Source organism: Amborella trichopoda, chromosome 13 (assembly GCF_054954075.1).
Source record: "Amborella trichopoda isolate Santa Cruz 75 chromosome 13, AtrichopodaSantaCruz75HAP2 v2.0, whole genome shotgun sequence".
NCBI lineage: Eukaryota > Viridiplantae > Streptophyta > Magnoliopsida > Amborellales > Amborellaceae > Amborella > Amborella trichopoda.
In genome coordinates, this window is record NC_142348.1 from 276,423 (window position 1) to 295,767 (window position 19,345).

At 38.1% G+C, this 19,345-nt stretch overlaps 1 protein-coding gene across 3 annotated transcripts in view; it reads left to right on the top strand.

The window, feature by feature from the left end:
- The first annotated feature begins 626 nt into the window (after positions 1-626).
- The window catches only part of LOC18437389 (jagunal-like protein), a 32,235-nt gene continuing 13,516 nt past the window's right edge, over positions 627-19,345 (top strand). For all 3 annotated transcript variants that reach the window (XR_016047805.1, XM_011626252.3, XM_088856024.1), the window contains exons 1-2: positions 627-790; positions 1,224-1,298. The gene's annotated coding sequence lies outside the window, so the exon portion shown is untranslated. The remainder of the gene's footprint in view (positions 791-1,223; positions 1,299-19,345) is intronic.

A 19,345-nucleotide genomic window follows, 5' to 3' on the forward strand; every position in this document is an offset into this window, starting at 1 on the left:
TTTTAAAAAATAAACCACAGAGTTAGCAAATCTACCTTTCACAAGTCATTTTTCTAATCTACTATTCAGAAATCATTATATCATTAACCTTTGCAATTTGAAGGGTGGTGAATTGTATATTATTCGGGCTTGGCAATAGACCCGGACTTGACAAGGTACCCATAGGGTAGGCTCGACCTGGGTTTGGATATGGGTCCAAAACCTGAACCCTACGGATTAGGTTTGGGTCCAATATAGTGGACCTAAAATGGGTATGAGCCCTATTAGACCCAACTCATATATATTATATAATTTCATAAATAATTTTTATATTCTATTTTAAATAAGTATTAATTAGTTAATTAATATAGTAGTTTTATATTTTAATTAAACTTATTAAGACAATATTAATAAGTTAGTTATTAAGTTATTTAAATTGAGTTTAGGATTCATAATGGATTACGGTGAAAATGGTAAAATTGAAAATTTGAAAACTTCAAATCGATCGAATACAACCGTACCATTTGACTTTAACTATCGTTGTAAAATTTTATAGCTTAGGTGTATTATAACGTTCGAGAAATTTATTCTAAAAGTTTGAGCTTGTTCGGGGGAATAAATGCAGCAACCCAATTTCAATTGTGACCACTTCGCAAATTTTGTTATTCTCGCTGAGCTTTCTGCGACTAGCCACTCTCCCACTCGGCTTCACCCTCACCCTCACCCTCATATCAGGCTTCTGGCTGCTAACGAAATCAGGCTCTCTCTCGGTGTCTCCTACCGTTTCGGAGGCTATTTGCTTGCTCAAAAGGTAAGGTTTTTAAAATGCCTCTCTTTCTCATCGTTAAATCTCTCTCTCTCTCTCTCTCTCTCTCTCTCTCTCTTTCTGTTTTATGGAATCTCTTTGTCTTCCCATTTTTCTCAGACCTCCCTCTCTGTTTTTTTCACAAATGTGTCTATGGCTCTCTCTTTTCCCAAATCTCTCTCTAGCTGTTATTTCGTCAAAGTGAAATCTCTCTCTCTCTCAAATTTGTCAAATCTCTTTTTCTCCGTGTTTTATTCAAATCTCTCTCTCTGTTTTAGGGCTTTTGCTAAACCTCCCTCTCTTTCTCAGTTATCTCTGATTTTGGCAAACCTCTCTCTCTCTCTCTCTCTCTCTATATATATATATATATATATATATCTCAAATTCGTCTAATTTGGGGTTTCTGAGATGAATTAATGGCGGGACTCTCTTTTTACAGTTGCATGAACTTTTTCCTGAGGTTTTGGGTAATTGGATATTTGGGTTAATCGTGCAGCTATTTGGATTAAACCAGGTAGGAAAGTCTATTTATTTTTTATTTATTTGGATTTTTTTAGTTCTTCTGTTATCTTCTTTAACTGTTATTTGAATGTGTTTAGCCTTCTCATGCTGTGTATTCACTAGGAATGGGTAAATCAATTGAATCACTCTACTGCAGTACCACTCTCTTTTTAAGTACAACAATGTTTTTCTTGGATAATTTTGGTTCAGTCGTTAATACACATTATACAATTAGTTGTCATATACATACTGTGAACTGCCCTGATTATCCTAATTATAATGAGCAAATTTTCTCAATTGATGTTTTCTCTCTCCTTTGATACTACTGTTGTGCTATATTCTTTTTTGAAATTATTATGTTCTTAATTGGATCAACATTTTTTATAACGGATGTGTATTTCGAACTATGGTGTTTTTTTGTTTTGACACAGGTCATAGGCACTATAGTATTTTGGCTGTTTTTGAACAATTTGCTTCTTTTTTTTTTTTCAGCAAATCATGTATGTTCAAGGTGAAAATCAAGACATTGAAACAATAGAGATGCCATTGTCACCCCATAGTACCTCTGACCCTAAACGTAAAACAACTTCTTCAGTTTGGGAAGGTGATATTCTAAAAGCTGATTGTAAACATTGTTTTAAGGAGTTAGTTGAGGCTAGTAAACATGGGACTAGCCATATGAAAGAACATAAAAAAACATGTCTTGAGAGAGTGTGCCTAGATGCAGGTAAGCAATTGTTTTTTGAAGAAAGGTTAAATTTGTGTTGAATATTGGAAAATTACATAAGTAGAGCAAAAGAAGACCGCGACCTACAAGTTAGGTGCTCAGAGAGCATACTAGAGGGAAGAAGTAGAAGAAAAGAAAAAATAATCGAGGGAGAAAATGAGGACAATTTAAATAGAACAAAAAGCAATAAAACGATAAAACACTGTTGGTAGACTGTCGGATATCCTCAGCGGGGTTTTGGTCGATGAGAAAGCAGATAACCACTGTGGATCTGTTGCACTTTCTGCTACGAGCACTGGTACTTCAGTAGGCAGGCTGACTTTGTTAGCGGCCAGAGTAGCACTGTGGGCTGGTTGCATGCTGGTACCTCAAGAGACGAGGTAAGTTTGGAAGTAGCTAGCTCCGCTGAGGGGTCAAGCCTTGTATGGCCGCCAACAGTGGGTCAGCAGAGGTATAAGTGACCCTCCGGCGAGGGCTTTCTATTACAACCCCAACTTCAGAAGATAAAAACTTGGGCAGGACTATATTCTATAGGCACTGCTACTACTAGAGGTTGGCTGATTATGGAAAAGACTGTAGTGGCCTTCCCTGAGGAGAGAAAGCTTCCGTGAAGGAATTGGCAGCCAAGGAATAGTTGCTGCTAAGCAGAGGGTCTTCAGTGGAGAGGCGAGAGGGTCTTCAAGAAATTAAGGCTTGGGCAGTTTTGTCTTCGATGGGTACTGCATCTTCAAAAGGTTAGCTCCAAAGGCTTGCTGCTCTTTGGTGGGTGGACCAAAGGGGAAGTTGTAAAGATGATGGGATTGAAGATTTCTATTGGTAAATCTTGTACTCTCTCTCTCTCTATATATATATATATATCTTTTTTTTTTTTTTGTCGGGGCAGGTATGGGATAGAAGTTATGAGAGTATGAGTGGAGGAAGTATAGAGATAGAGAGGGTGGGGGAAGCTTATAAAGGCTAGAAGAAAGAGAAACTGGGACAAAGTTTAGGTTGAGGGGAATAGGGGAGAAAATATATGATTGTATATTAGGATAGGCATGATGGGGGGATTAGAGAGAAAGAGAATGTGAATCTTGAAACGAAAGAGAGAGGAAATGGGGGGATGGTAGAGGAAAGAGAGTGTGATTGTTAGCAATTGTTAGCACACCTTCTTTTAAAAGAGGTGAAGGGGGTTTGAGCAATTATAAATTTGATTAAGAGCGAAGTAGAAGTAATCTAGCGAAAATGATGTCTTACTTGAGTATCCGTTTTCAATTGTGAAGCATATTGCTTGTAGGACTTTTGTAAGAAATCTACAACCATTATTTAAAACGGTTAGTCGTAATACTATAAAGTCTGATATCTTGGAAATATACAAAAAGAATAAGAAATTGCATGAGGTTTTAGAGAAGGTCCCTAGTCGCATTGGCCTCACCACAAACATATGGTAATAATGTCGTACAGTGTTTCAAAAAGCGCTAGGCGGCACCTAAGCGGTCCGGGGGGGGTCTAGGCCGCCCAGTGCCTAGGCAGGTGCCCAGAACCTGCGCGGCCCAGTAATTTTTTTTTTTTTTGGGTCTTTCTCTCTAAAAAATAGCCTCTAATGGGTTTTAGGTTCACTTGAAACCTAAAACCCACAATTTTGCACCTTTAGGATTAAAAAAAAAAACCCAAAAATGGCCTTAATGAGCGGCATTTCCGCCCTTGGGCAGAGCGCAGGCCCTGGTTGGTGGCCACCTAGGTGGGTTCCCGGGCGCCTGAAGATACCCGCATAGGCCTGGGCGATGCGCCCAGGCCATCGCCCAGGCCTTTTGGATCTCCTAGGCGGCCACTCAGGCGCTGGACGATCCACTTTTTGAAACACTGATGTCGTAACCAAGGCCATCTATACTTGACTGGCCATTATATTGATAATGCATGACTTTTGCAAAGAATAGTCTTTAGTTTTGTTTTTGTGTCATCTCCTCCTACTAGAGATGCTATTGCTATTGTTGTTACGGATTTATTAATGCAATGAAATACTGAAAAAACGTTGTTTAGTGTAACTTTAGACAATGCATCATATCTATTTATTCAATTATCTTGAAAGACCGTACTTGTATTTGGTGGTAAGATGTCCCATGTGCGGTGTTGTGCCCATATTCTAAATCTTATTGTGCAATGTGGAATAGGGGTGGGTAATACACGAGATAGTTGATGAGATCAAAGATACTCTCAAGTTCATTTAGGAATCCCAAGGAAGGCAAGAAAGATTTAATGAGGGACTCAACTTCTTTGGGATTGAAAGCAAAAAAAATATCTTTCCAGTTTGGATGTACCCAAAATTGCAATATTTTTAGATTGCAATTCAAAAATCTTGTGAAACATATTTGAACCGTTTAGACAACCTCAAGATTTTGTTAGATTTTTAGATTGAAATAAAAAATACTGCAGTGTCAAGGTAAAAGTTACCGTAAAAAAAAATTCAATTCAGACTTGAATTTTGTTAGAATTTTTTTTGATGAAAGTGCAGCTCTTGGTCTCAGGGTCCTCTCGTTTTTGAATCTCTCGTAATTCCATTTCAGTAATACAAAGGTTAATACTTATCAAAAAAAGTAAGTGCAGCTGTCTCACCCTCGTGCAAACCTCAACTCATGACCCAAAAACTCCGTGAAACCTTAGAAACCCCAAATCTACTCTCTCACTGAATAAACCTAGCATTTTATTTTTTCTCTTTAAAAAAACCAGAGAAGCTCAAGCCCCATCCATGGCAGCCTTAGCGGTGTCTTTGTAAAGCCAAGATCCTTTCTCTCTCTACAAAAGGCGAGTCTTTTCTCTCATACCACACCCATGGGAAGCTCCTTCTCTTCATGAATAAGGAGAAGCTCGGGTTGCAAAAAGTCAGAGAAGCTCAAGCCCCATCTATGGCAGCCCTAGGCGGCGTCTTTGTAAGGCCAAGGCCCTTTCTCTCTCTACAAAAGGTGAGCCTTTTCTCTCATACCGCACCCATGGGCTTGGGCTGTAAAAAAAACCAAAGAAGCTCAAGCCCCATCCATGGCAGCCCTAGGTGGCGTCTTTATAAAGCCAAGGCCCTTACAAAAGGCAAGTCTTTTCTCTTCATGAATAAGGAGAAGCTCGGGTTGTAAAAAACCAAAGAAGCTCAAGCCCCATCCATGGCGGCCCTAGATGGCGTTTTTGTAAGGCCGAGGCCCTTTCTCTCTCTAAAAAAGGCGAGCCTTTTCTCTCATACTACACCCATGGGAAACCCCTTCTCTTCATGAATAAGGAGAAGCTCGGGTTGCAAGTTTGCTTATTGTATGGACGCAAATTGTTTACTGCTGTGAGAGATACATGAAAATCTTTTGGATTGGCAAGAGAATTTTGGAAGGGTAAAATGTGACTTTGTTTTTAGTGTGTGAACTCCATCCAAACAGTCTAGCATAATGATAAAAAAAGATGGCAATGTTTAACAAACTTATGATATTTTTTTAATGTGAAGGTTTTTTTATTTGACATCCAAACTGGCCCCTAATGTTGCAACTCGATGAAACTCAACATATAAAGATGCTAGAGGTTGCCTTAGAGCTAAAAGAGATATTTTATTACTTTGCTCAATGGGAATCAATGTCCACTTTGGTTCCATCTGAGGCTGATTGGCAGAGAACAAGAGAAATTTGTAGTTGTTTGAAAGCTTTTTATGATGCTACAAATGTTTCGGTGTTTAAGTATCCAACTTCTAATCTCTATTTCTCCGAAGTATGTGAGATGATTTTATGTTTGAGACTTTAGAGAATGGTGTTTCCCAGAGTTGAGATCTATTTTTTCTCATGTCCATACATCTTGAAGTCGAGATGATCAAATTGAGAGTTTTTCAATTCGAGTAAACTGAACCCCCCACCGCTAGGCCACTTGAAGTTGAACACATTAGGTAGCCTTGGTCCCTCGAGATACTGATGCACAATGGCAAACTCAGAAGGCATTATCCTCTCTTTCTCAGGGTATATTGGAATCACATTTTCCACTACAGTAGATGCCTTGGTCCTAAGGAAAGCTCTGAAACAAATCCAGCTCCTTCAATCACAACCCGAGGGTCTCATCGTTGAATTAGACTCCAGCAGCACAGGTTCTTGGGCCACACAAACATCTCAGCCCCCGTGGCGCCTATACCACATCTTTGAGTACATTCTTTTGCTATGCAGCTCCTTCCCTCAAATATCCTTCAATCACATTCCTCGTGAAGCCAATTGTGAAGTAGACAGACTGGCCAAAGAAGGTGGTCACAATTTGTCTGGTGCACCTCCCCTGCTTTAAGCCGCTATTTCTCTCTCCTCTGCCCCTCCCCACCCAAAAAAATAAAAAAAGATGCTCACAATTTGTTAGGTGCACCTCCCTTGCTTTAAGCCTCTATTTCTCTCTCCTCTCCCCCTCCCTTGCCCCCCCTCTCAAAAAAAAATTAAAATTGAATGAGAGCAGGAAACGTGGTAAAAAAAGGAACAAAAAGAAAATAAAAAAAAGGAAAGAAAGAGAAAAAAATGAGGAAAAAATAAAAAGAAGGGTGAAAGAAAGAAGAGGATTTTTAATTTAGTACCTTTGTTTCCTTTATCGAATCTCTTTTGGCTTTCTTTCCCTCTCTCTCTCTCTCTTTCTGTCTCTTCTCTTAACCTTTTCTACCCCTCATGTTCTTAGGGGTGGCACAGGACGGGAACGGGTCGGGTCTGGCTGGACCTGGACTCGGACCCAAAATACCGCTAGATGGACCCATACCCGATAGGTCCAACGTTCCCCAAACCCATATCCGGGATATGGATTAGGACCCGAGACCCGACCTGTACTTGAAATGTTACTGTTTGGGTCCCCTTGACCTGACCTGAAACTTGGCCCGATAGTTTCAATCCACCCAAAAAAAAAGAAAAAACATTATAAGAACTTGTAAATTCAATGCCCATTACCAATAACAAAAGGGATTTGAAATAAAAAGATATACTATGGATTCTCTCTCTCTCTCTCTCTCTCTCTCTCTCTCTCTCTCTCTCTCTCTCTCTCTCTCTCTCTCTCTCTCTCTCTCTCTCTCTCTCTGTTAACACAAACACAAATTCATCTTTCATCAATATACATCTCTCTCTCTCTCTCTCTTTCTCTCTCTCTCTTCCCCTTAAAACCAGTTCAAGTCTTTCCTCAATATACATAAGAACACAACTTCAAAGAAGTCCATCTGTAACTATAACAAAGAACTTAAAACACATCATGATCATCTCAAAAGTTTTTTGCTAGATTTCTTGCATCATCCCTTCCCTACCAGTAGCAACCAACAATTACTTTTTTGTTGAGGGAAAATTACTCCAAGTGCTACGGTCCCATTCTTGATTTTTCCATTCTTCCACCTTCAACCCAACTATAACAAAGAGAAAAAAATCAAACCACCATTAACAAATTTATATATACAAACACTTGATGATCAAACTTATATATACAAATACCTGATGATGAAATTTATGCTTCGTGAGAAATAAGGCTCAGATGCAAGAATCATAAGACATAATAACATAGGTGAAACTGAAAGCAGAATGATAAACCATGAACAACTGTTAATTAATCGTGTGCATTGTGAAATACAAGAAAAAATATTAGAGAAGACATAGAAAAAAATCACCTTTCCAATGTTCAATCACAGTCCTTAACTTTATCATCAATAGTAGAAGCGGGAGCGTTAGAAGATGATGCAGATGTATCCCCTAAGACTGAAACACAAATAGAATGATAAAATTGAAGTTTTAGAAATCAACAAATATGGAAAACAATCAACCAACAATTTTGAAATTAAAATTGTTTTTCTTTTTAAGTCATTCTGCAGCCAATTTTGTGTACATATCAATGCTTGCACAATTGATGGAAGTAAGGAACTGCGATATTGGCCTAAAACTCGTCCCCAGTACTAAACACTGACTCAGATTCTTTTGTGGAAATAGGAATCACCAAAATATCTCTAACCATTTTTGAGAGATTGGGGAACCTAAGTGCATTGGCTCGCCACCAAATTAAGATATTGAACTCTTTATTCAACAATGGTTTTGGATAGATAGATTCCTTTCTTTATATGTCCAATTCTGATCTTATTAGCATACTAGTGGAACGCTCTTGAATGGATCTTTGATATTTTATCTCTCTCATATGACAAGTATTAGAGCCATTGTGGGAAGAAGATTGGTCACCAACTGAACTACTTCCAATATTGGAACTAGATAAATCATTTGATTCATACTCCTTGTACAAGTCATAAACCCCTGTCGACCCATCATAATTTCTTGTGTCACATCATCACCACATATTTTTGGACAGTAGAAATCAACCAATGCAAGTTTGTACTGAGGATCAACAACACTTGCAATTGCCAATGTTAAACTACTTATCCTCCTACAACATTTGTTTTAACTGCCTTTTTTTCAATATAAAAAAAAAAACTACATATCCTCCGATATTTGTCAAACTTCTTTGTCATTTTGGTGGCCGTAGAACTAATTTACTCAATATGGCTCAAACACTATTTTCTCAAACACAAATGAATCTCATATACTTTGAGGAAATAGATATTAGAAGTTGGATACTTGGATTTTGAAAAAACATTTATAGTATCATAAATTTTTTTCAAACATTTAAAAATATGTTTGCTCTCTCTCCCAATCAGCCTCAGATGGAAGCAAATTCTCATTGAGCAAAGCAATAGAATGCCTTTTTTGGCTCAAAGGTGATCTCTAGCATTTTATATGTCGCGCTCCATCAAATTGGAACATCAAGACGTTTTCTTTTTGCTTTCAATCCTAAGGACCTGGATTCTCTTATTAAATCTTTTTTGTCTTCCTTGTGACTCTTTAATGAAGTTGATAATATGTTAAATCTTGTCAATTATCTCGTGTATTTGCCCTATTCCATCTTGCACGATGAGATTTAGAATATGGGCACAACAACACACGTGGAACATCGTACCATCAAGTACAAGTGCGGTCTTTTGAGATAATTGAGTAACTAGAAATGATACAACTACGTCCTTGTATGATGTGCATTGTCCAAAGTTAGACTAAACAACTTGTTTTCAATATTCCATTGCATAAATAAATCCACGAGAATAGTAGCAATCGCATCTCCAGTATGAGGAGATGACACATACGCAAAACTAAGGACTATGTTTTGCAAAAGCCATGCATCATCAATATAGTGGGCAGTCAAGCATAGATAACCTTGGTTACGACATGTTAACCATATGTATGTGGTGAGGCTAATGCGACTAGGGGTCTTGTCTAAAACCTCATGCAATTTATTCTTTTTCTTTCTGTACATTTCTAAGATGTCAGATTTTATGGTATTGCGACTAACCATCTTAAATAATGGTTGTACATTTCTTATAAAAGTTTTAAAACCAATGTGCTCCACAATTGAAAAGGGGTATTTATGTAAGACACTCATTTTTGCTAGATCACTTCTACTTCGCTCTTGATTAAATTTATAATTGCTCAAACCTCCTTCTCTTTTATCAAAAGAAGCCATTATCATTTTCTGACCTGCACCTAGATGCATTCTCTTAAGACATGTCATTTAATGTTTTTTTCAAGTGGCTAGTCCCATGTTTACTAGCCCCAACTAGCTGCTTCTTACAATGCCTACAAACAACTTTTAGAATACCCTCTGCATCTGTAAATTTTCAAAATCTACCCAAACTGAAGAAGTAGATTTACGTTCAGGGGATGAAGCACTCTAGGGTAACAATGGCATTTCCATTGTTTCCATATCTTGATTTTCACCCTCAATAGACATGATTTGCTGAAATTGTCCAAGAATAAACACTATGAGAAGAATAAAAAGATTCATTGTCTGGCGAAATACATTGTAAGCATAAAACAAGCATTCCATAAGCCATAACCCATAAACAAGTGCGATACCCAATACCAAAACAATGTCCTAGATTGATGCAAATGACCAAAATCAGTAACACATTATTGCATAGGGAGAAGATACATGTCATATATTCAAAATTTAAAAATTCAAAATATATTGGAAGTAAACATCAAAAAATCAACAGAAAATTAGAAGCAATACACAAAAAATCGTCAATGGAGTGAAACATCTTAATGCAACCAAATATTAGCAAAAGAATCAGCAAAGAAAGAGAAGGGAGAAACACATATTTTCATAAGAAAAATCAGTTTGTCAGTGGAAAACTTTCGATGCCTCATACCCTGCACCTGGTTCTCTCAAAGTTACAAGAAAATTACGCTTATCAGGGTTTTTCGAATAATGGGTTGAATCTGGGTTGAATCAGGGCCCATTTAAACCTGGATTCTGAGAGTAAAAAAGTTGCCAACAATGGATAAAATATACTTGTTTTTGCAAATCCGGATCTGAGAAAGAGAGAAAGAGGGAGAAAGGTTACATATAACAGATGAGAGAGAGGGGGATTGATTTCTTACCTTTTTCAATTTTTTTAAGGAGCTTCCGACGTCCGAGCTAACGATCTTTCCTCTTATTGATATCGATAGCAAAGAGTAAGAGAGCTTAGAGGGAGGCATAGCAGAGGTTGGGTTTGACCGTTTGGGGGTTGGATATCTAACTTCAAATAGAGAGAGGGAGAGAGCTCAGAGAAATTGAGAGAGGCAGATCATGAGAGGAGCAGAGCTGCAAGATGATATGAAAGGCCAGAGGCTAGGGTTTCTGGCCTGGTTTTGGCTTTTGGACTGAGAGAGGGAGAGAGCAGTGCAGGGGTAGAGAGGCTAGGGTTTCTCTAGCTGGCTTGGGTTTGGCGTGATGCGTCTTAGCGTCAGGGTTTGGGCCCTGAGAGAGGGACACAGCAGTGTAGAGGCAGAAAGGTTAGGGTTTCTTTGGCTGGACTGGGTTTGGAGTGTCTCAGGCTGGGTTTGGGGTTCATTAGATTTAGGGTTTGGACATTTGGTAAAGTAAGTCGATGAGTTATTGGATTGGGAGGGATTAACTGTAATTAATTAAGTTATAGTTATTTAGGCTAATTACATTTGAAAACATTTAATAAGTTTTTAATAGATTTAATTAACAAGCATTTAATCTAAATTATAAATATAATATTAATATTTCTTTTTTTATAATAAATCGGGGTTGGGTCCACTGGAACCCGTACCCGACACGTATCTATTTCAAGTCCATAGAGATGGACTCGGACACTACCTGCTGGGTCCAAGTGCTGGACCCATACCCAGAACCGTGTTAGGTCTACCCGGCAGGTCTTGGGTCAGGTCCGAGTCCATTGCTGCCCCTACCTATTCTCCCCTTCGCCCTAGTCTCCTCTATTCTCCCATTCCCCTCTTATCCTCTTTACTCTTCCCCCGTCCATTCCTCCCTCTCACAATCTTTTCACCAACACCTCCCATCCCTCTTTTCCATGTGTCACTTTTTCTCTCTTGCATCTTTATCCCTTCCTTCCCTCTTCTCCTCACCGTCTTTCTCTTTCTCATTTCACTTCTTCCCCTCACCCACACTTCTCCTCCCTCACTACTCATCTTTTGTTGGCCTTCTTGTTCCCGCAAATTGATGGATGTGCCCCGATGTTGTTTTATATCACGAGAAGAGTGGCTCAGTCCAAGTTCCTACCCCAATTCGACGATGCTGTCGAGAAGAGCCAGCTTCACCCAAGTTGCAGCCCTTTGAATATCAGGCTTTTATTTAAGCCTTTTAGACTATTGAGTTTATGGTTTTTTTAAGTCTCTCTGTATTACTAGTATCACTTTTATTATCTTTTATTTGGTTGATCTCCGTTCTCCCCCCCAAACCCCCCTTCTTCTAACCCCCAATGTTCTTCTGTCTCAACACCCCTCTCAAATTTGTATTATGAGCACCCAGCTTGTGGGCTGCCTCTACACCTTTCTTATTTTGCATATAATTTCCCTTCTTTTATAAAGTTAGTTGTTTCTCAAAAAAAGAAAAAGAGAAAAACGAGTCCACTACTTTAAGTAAACTAAAAGCTAGCAAATCTTAAACTCAAGATCTCCAAACCATTTTCTTTTTAAGGGTGAGGTTTGTTTAAGGTGTCAATTTATACTATTGTAGTAAGGGGTGTGTTCTGATACAACTTGTTGTGCACGGAAGCTCTAAACCCGATGGGTCAATATTTGGCAAATAAAGTATGAGAAATAAAGCATGAAACACATACAACAAGAACATAAAGATTTACGTGGTTCACCCCAAAAAGGGCTACATCCTTGGGCACGACAAATAGAAATCCACTAAATCAAAAGATTTTGGAACAAACCTCGACAAAAACCCCAAGTCGAGCAAACCCTTTTAAACTTGCTCTCCCAAACGGCACTACTGCCGATCTCTCATCTCTATTCCATAACTAGGTCACTTTCTATGAAGCGAACAACTTTGAGAGCAAACGAGACTTTATCTCACTAAAAGGGAAACCATCCAAAATCTCAATGGGAATTGCTTCTCTACAAGAAACAAGCCTCTCAATTTTTCGGAGTCTAAAAGAGGCACCATCACAATGTTTCTTTCCAAAGGTAGCTCTCTTCTCTAAGAGGAAATCGCATCTTATGCACAGGAGGCTCTACCTCCCTCTCTCTCTAGAGGAACCACCATTCCCATTGGTGACCCAAATTGGGCACACAAATTCTCTGCACTTTCATCCCATATATATAATTAGGAATCCACACAAAATAGAAAACTTCATATTGATATAATATATATCTCAAAACACCAATAGATAAATCCAAGAGTCATAATCTTTGTTTTGGATTTCTATTTCTTTTAGGAACCTTATCAATATCAATCCCATAAAATATGGGAATATCTCAATCCCATAATATGATAATATCTCAATCCCACAAAATATGGGAATATCTTAATTCTACATAATATGGATCAATCTTAATCAATCCCACAAAATATGGGAATACTTAATTCTACATAATATGGATCAATCTTAATCAATCCCACAAAATATGGGATTTTCTTATGTGGGTGATTTTGGATAGCACCAAATCCAACAAGGAGCATCCCAAAATTCAGCCGAAATATACAGTTTCGATACCAGAAAGCCTTGCGATGGTATGAAAATCTATTGTTACCTTTACCCCTAGTAGGTAACCAAGTAAATCTCCGTTCTCCCCCCCAAACCCCCCTTCTTCTAACCCCCAATGTTCTTCTGTCTCAACACCCCTCTCAAATTTGTATTATGAGCACCCAGGTTGTGGGCTGCCTCTACACCTTTCTTATTTTGCATATAATTTCCCTTCTTTTATAAAGTTAGTTGTTTCTCAAAAAAAGAAAAAGAGAAAAACGAGTCCACTACTTTAAGTAAACTAAAAGCTAGCAAATCTTAAACTCAAGATCTCCAAACCATTTTCTTTTTAAGGGTGAGGTTTGTTTAAGGTGTCAACTTATACTATTGTAGTAAGGGGTGTGTTCTGATACCACTTGTTGTGCACGGAAGCTCTAAACCCGATGGGTCAATATTTGACAAATAAAGTACGAGAAATAAAGCATGAAACACATACAACAAGAACACAAAGATTTACGTGTTTCACCCCAAAAAGGGCTACATCCTTGGGCACGGCAAACAGAAATCCACTAAACCAAAAGATTTTGGAACAAACCTCGACAAAAACCCCAAGTCGAGCAAACCCTTTTAAACTTGCTCTCCCATACGGCACCACTGCCGATCTCTCATCTCTATTCCATAACTAGGTCACTTTCTATGAAGAGAACAACTTTGAGAGCAAACGAGACTTTATCTCACTAAAAGGGAAACCATCCAAAATCTCAATGGGAATTGCTTCTCTACAAGAAACAAGCCTCTCAATTTTTCGGAGTCCAAAAGAGGCACCATCACAATGTTTCTGTCCAAAGGTAGCTCTCTTCTCTAAGAGGAAATCGCATCTTATGCACAGGAGGCTCTACCTCCCTCTCTCTCTAAAGGAACCACCATTCCCATTGGTGACCCAAATTGGGCACACAAATTCTCTGCACTTTCATCCCATATATATAATTAGGAATCCACACAAAATAGAAAACTTCATATTGATATAATATATATCTCAAAACACCAATAGATAAATCCAAGAGTCGTAATCTTTGTTTTGGATTTCTATTTCTTTTAGGAACCTTATCAATATCAATCCCATAAAATATGGGAATATCTCAATCCCATACTATGAGAATATCTCAATCCCACAAAATATGGGAATATCTTAATTCTACATAATATGGATCAATCTTAATCAATCCCACAAAATATGGGAATACTTAATTATACATAATATGGATCAATCTTAATCAATCCCACAAAATATGGGATTTTCTTATGTGGGTGATTTTGGATAGCACCAAATCCAACAAGGAGCATCCCAAAATTAAGCCGAAATATACAGTTTCGATACCAGAAAGCCTTGCGATGGTATGAAAATCTATTGTTACCTTTACCCCTAGTAGGTAACCAAGTAAATCTCCGTTCTCCCCCCCAAACCCCCCTTCTTCTAACCCCCAATGTTCTTCTGTCTCAACACCCCTCTCAAATTTGTATTATGAGCACCCAGGTTGTGGGCTGCCTCTACACCTTTCTTATTTTGCATATAATTTCCCTTCTTTTATAAAGTTAGTTGTTTCTCAAAAAAAGAAAAAGAGAAAAACGAGTCCACAACTTTAAGTAAACTAAAAGCTAGCAAATCTTAAACTCAAGATCTTCAAACCATTTTCTTTTTAAGGGTGAGGTTTGTTTAAGGTGTCAACTTATACTATTGTAGTAAGGGGTGTGTTCTGATACTACTTGTTGTGCACGGAAGCTCTAAACCCGATGGGTCAATATTTGGCAAATAAAGTATGAGAAATAAAGCATGAAACACATACAACAAGAACACAAAGATTTACGTGTTTCACCCCAAAAAAGGCTACATCCTTGGGCACGGCAAACAGAAATCCACTAAACCAAAAGATTTTGGAACAAACCTCGACAAAAACCCCAAGTCGAGCAAACCCTTTTAAACTTGCTCTCCCAAATGGCACGACTGCCGAACTCTCATCTCTATTCCATAACTAGGTCACTTTCTATGAAGAGAACAACTTTGAGAGCAAACGAGACTTTATCTCACTAAAAGGGAAACCATCCAAAATCTCAATGGGAATTGCTTCTCTACAAGAAACAAGCCTCTCAATTTTTCGGAGTCCAAAAGAGGCACTATCACAATGTTTCTGTCCAAAGGTAGCTCTCTTCTCTAAGAGGAAATCGCATCTTATGCACAGGAGGCTCTACCTGCCTCTCTCTCTAGAGGAACCACCATTCCCATTGGTGACCCAAATTGGGCACACAAATTCTCTGCACTTTCATCCCATATATATAATTAGGAATCCACACAAAATAGAAAACTTCATATTGATATAATATATATCTCAAAACACCAATAGATAAATCCAAGAGTCGTAGTCTTTGTTTTGGATTTCTATTTCTTTTAGGAGCCTTATCAATATCAATCCCATAAAATATGGGAATATCTCAATCCCATAATATGAGAATATCTCAATCCCACAAAATATGGGAATATCTTAATTCTACATAATATGGATCAATCTTAATCAATCCCACAAAATATGGGAATACTTAATTCTACATAATATGGATCAATCTTAATCAATCCCACAAAATATGGGATTTTCTTATGTGGGTGATTTTGGATAGCACCAAATCCAACAAGGAGCATCCCAAAATTAAGCCGAAATATATAGTTTCGATACCAGAAAGCCTTGCGATGGTATGAAAATCTATTGTTACCTTTACCCCTAGTAGGTAACCAAGTAAATCTCCGTTCTCCCCCCCAAACCCCCCTTCTTCTAACCCCCAATGTTCTTCTGTCTCAACACCCCTCTCAAATTTTTATTATGAGCACCCAGGTTGTGGGCGGCGTCTACACCTTTCTTATTTTGCATATAATTTCCCTTCTTTTATAAAGTTAGTTGTTTCTGAAAAAAAGAAAAAGAGAATAACGAGTCCACTACTTTAAGTAAACTAAAAGCTAGTAAATCTTAAACTCAAGATCTCCAAACCATTTTCTTTTTAAGGGTGAGGTTTGTTTAAGGTGTCAACTTATACTATTGTAGTAAGGGATGTGTTCTGATACCACTTGTGTGCACTGAAGCTCTAAACCCGATGGGTCAATATTTGGCAAATAAAGTATGAGAAATAAAGCATGAAACACATACAACAAGAACACAAAGATTTACGTGGTTCACCCCAAAAAGGGCTACATTCTTGGGCACGGCAAATAGAAATCCACTAAACCAAAAGATTTTGGAACAAACCTCGACAAAAACCCCAAGTCGAGCAAACCCTTTTAAACTTGCTCTCCCAAACGGCACCACTTCCGATCTCTCATCTCTATACCATAACTAGGTCACTTTCTATGAAGAGAACAACTTTGAGAGCAAACGAGACTTTATCTCACTAAAAGGGAAACCATCCAAAATTTCAATGGGAATTGCTTCTCTACAAGAAACAAGCCTCTCAATTTTTCGGAGTCCAAAAGAGGCACCATCACAATGTTTCTGTCCAAAGGTAGCTCTCTTTTCTAAGAGGAAATCGCATCTTATGCACAGGAGGCTCTACCTCCCTCGCTTTCTAGAGGAACCACCATTTCCATTTGTGACCCAAATTGGGCACACAAATTCTCTGCACTTTCATCCCATATATAGAATTAGGAATCCACACAAAATAGAAAACTTCATATTGATATAATATATATCTCAAAACACCAATAGATAAATCCAAGAGTCCTAATCTTTGTTTTGGATTTCTATTTCTTTTAGGAACCTTATCAATATCAATCCCATAGAATATGGGAATATCTCAATCCCACAAAATATGGGAATATCTTAATTCTACATAATATGGATCAATCTTAATCAATCCTACAAAATATGGGAATACTTAATTCTACATAATATGGATCAATCTTAATCAATCCCAGAAAATATGGGATTTCCTTAAGTGGGTGATTTTGGATAGCACCAAATCCAACAAGGAGCATCCCAAATCTAAGCCGAAATATACAGTTTCGATACCAGAAAGCCTTGCGATGGTATGAAAATCTATTGTTACCTTTACCCCTAGTAGGTAACAAGTTAAATCTCCGTTCTCCCCCCCAAACCTCCCTTCTTCTAACCCTCAATGTTCTTCTGTCTCAACACCCCTCTCAAATTTGTATTATGAGCACCCAGGTTGTGGGCTGCCTCTACACCTTTCTTATTTTGCATATAATTTCCCTTCTTTTATAAAGTTAGTTGTTTCTCAAAAAAAGAAAAAGAGAAAAACGAGTCCACTACTTTAAGTAAACTAAAAGCTAGCAAATCTTAAACTCAAGATCTCCAAACCATTTTCTTTTTAAGGGTGAGGTTTGTTTAAGGTGTCAACTTATACTATTGTAGTAAGGGGTGTGTTCTGATACCACTTGTTGTGCACGGAAGCTCTAAACCCGATGGGTCAATATTTGGCAAATAAAGTACGAGAAATAAAGCATGAAACACATACAACAAGAACACAAAGATTTACGTGTTTCACCCCAAAAAGGGCTACATCCTTGGGCACGGTAAACAGAAATCCACTAAACCAAAAGATTTTGGAACAAACCTCGACAAAAACCCCAAGTCGAGCAAACCCTTTTAAACTTGCTCTCCCAAACGGCACCACTTCCGATCTCTCATCTCTATACCATAACTAGGTCACTTTCTATGAAGAGAACAACTTTGAGAGCAAACGAGACTTTATCTCACTAAAAGGGAAACCATCCAAAATCTCAATGGGAATTGCTTCTCTATAAGAAACAAGCCTCTCAATTTTTCGGAGTCCAAAAGAGGCACCATCACAATGTTTCTGTCCAAAGGTAGCTCTCTTCTTTAAGAGGAAATCGCATCTTATGCACAGGAGGCTCTACCTCCCTCTCTCTCTAGAGGAACCACCATTCCCATTGGTGGCCCAAATTGGGCACACAAATTCTCTGCACTTTCATCCCATATATATAATTAGGAATCCACACAAAATAGAAAACTTCGTATTGATATAATATATATCTCAAAACACCAATAGATAAATCCAAGAGTCCTAATCTTTGTTTTGGATTTCTATTTCTTTTAGGTACCTTATCAATATCAATCCCATAAAATATGGGAATATCTCAATCCCATAATATGAGAATATCTCAATCCCACAAAATATGGGAATATCTTAATTCTAGATAATATGGATCAATCTTAATCAATCCCACAAAATATGGGAATACTTAATTCTACATAATATGGATCAATCTTAATCAATCCCACAAAATATGGGATTTTTTTATGTGGGTGATTTTGGATAGCACCAAATCCAACAAGGAGCATCCCAAAATTAAGTCGAAATATACAGTTTCGATACCAGAAAGCCTTGCGATGGTATGAAAATCTATTGTTACCTTTACCCCTAGTAGGTAACCAAGTAAATCTCCGTTCTCCCCCCCAAACCCCCCTTCTTCTAACCCCCAATGTTCTTCTGTCTCAACACCCCTCTCAAATTTGTATTATGAGCACCCAGGTTGTGGGCTGCCTCTACACCTTTCTTATTTTGCATATAATTTCCCTTCTTTTATAAAGTTAGTTGTTTCTCAAAAAAAGAAAAAGAGAAAAACGAGTCCACTACTTTAAGTAAACTAAAAGCTAGCAAATCTTAAACTCAAGATCTCCAAACCATTTTCTTTTTAAGGGTGAGGTTTGTTTAAGGTGTCAACTTATACTATTGTAGTAAGGGGTGTGTTCTGATACCACTTGTTGTGCACGGAAGCTCTAAACCCGATGGGTCAATATTTGGCAAATAAAGTACGAGAAATAAAGCATGAAACACATACAACAAGAACACAAAGATTTACGTGTTTCACCCCAAAAAGGGCTACATCCTTGGGCACGGCAAACAGAAATCCACTAAACCAAAAGATTTTGGAACAAACCTCGACAAAAACCCCAAGTCGAGCAAACCCTTTTAAACTTGCTCTCCCAAACGGCACTACTGCCGATCTCTCATCTCTATTCCATAACTAGGTCACTTTTTATGAAGAGAACAACTTTGAGAGCAAACGAGACTTTATCTCACTAAAAGGGAAACCATCCAAAATCTCAATGGGAATTGCTTCTCTACAAGAAACAAGCCTCTCAATTTTTCGGAGTCCAAAAGAGGCACCATCACAATGTTTCTGTCCAAAGGTAGCTCTCTTCTCTAAGAGGAAATCGCATCTTATGCACAGGAGGCTCTACCTCCCTCTCTCTCTAGAGGAACCACCATTCGCATTGGTGACCCAAATTGGGCACACAAATTCTCTGCACTTTCATCCCATATATATAAT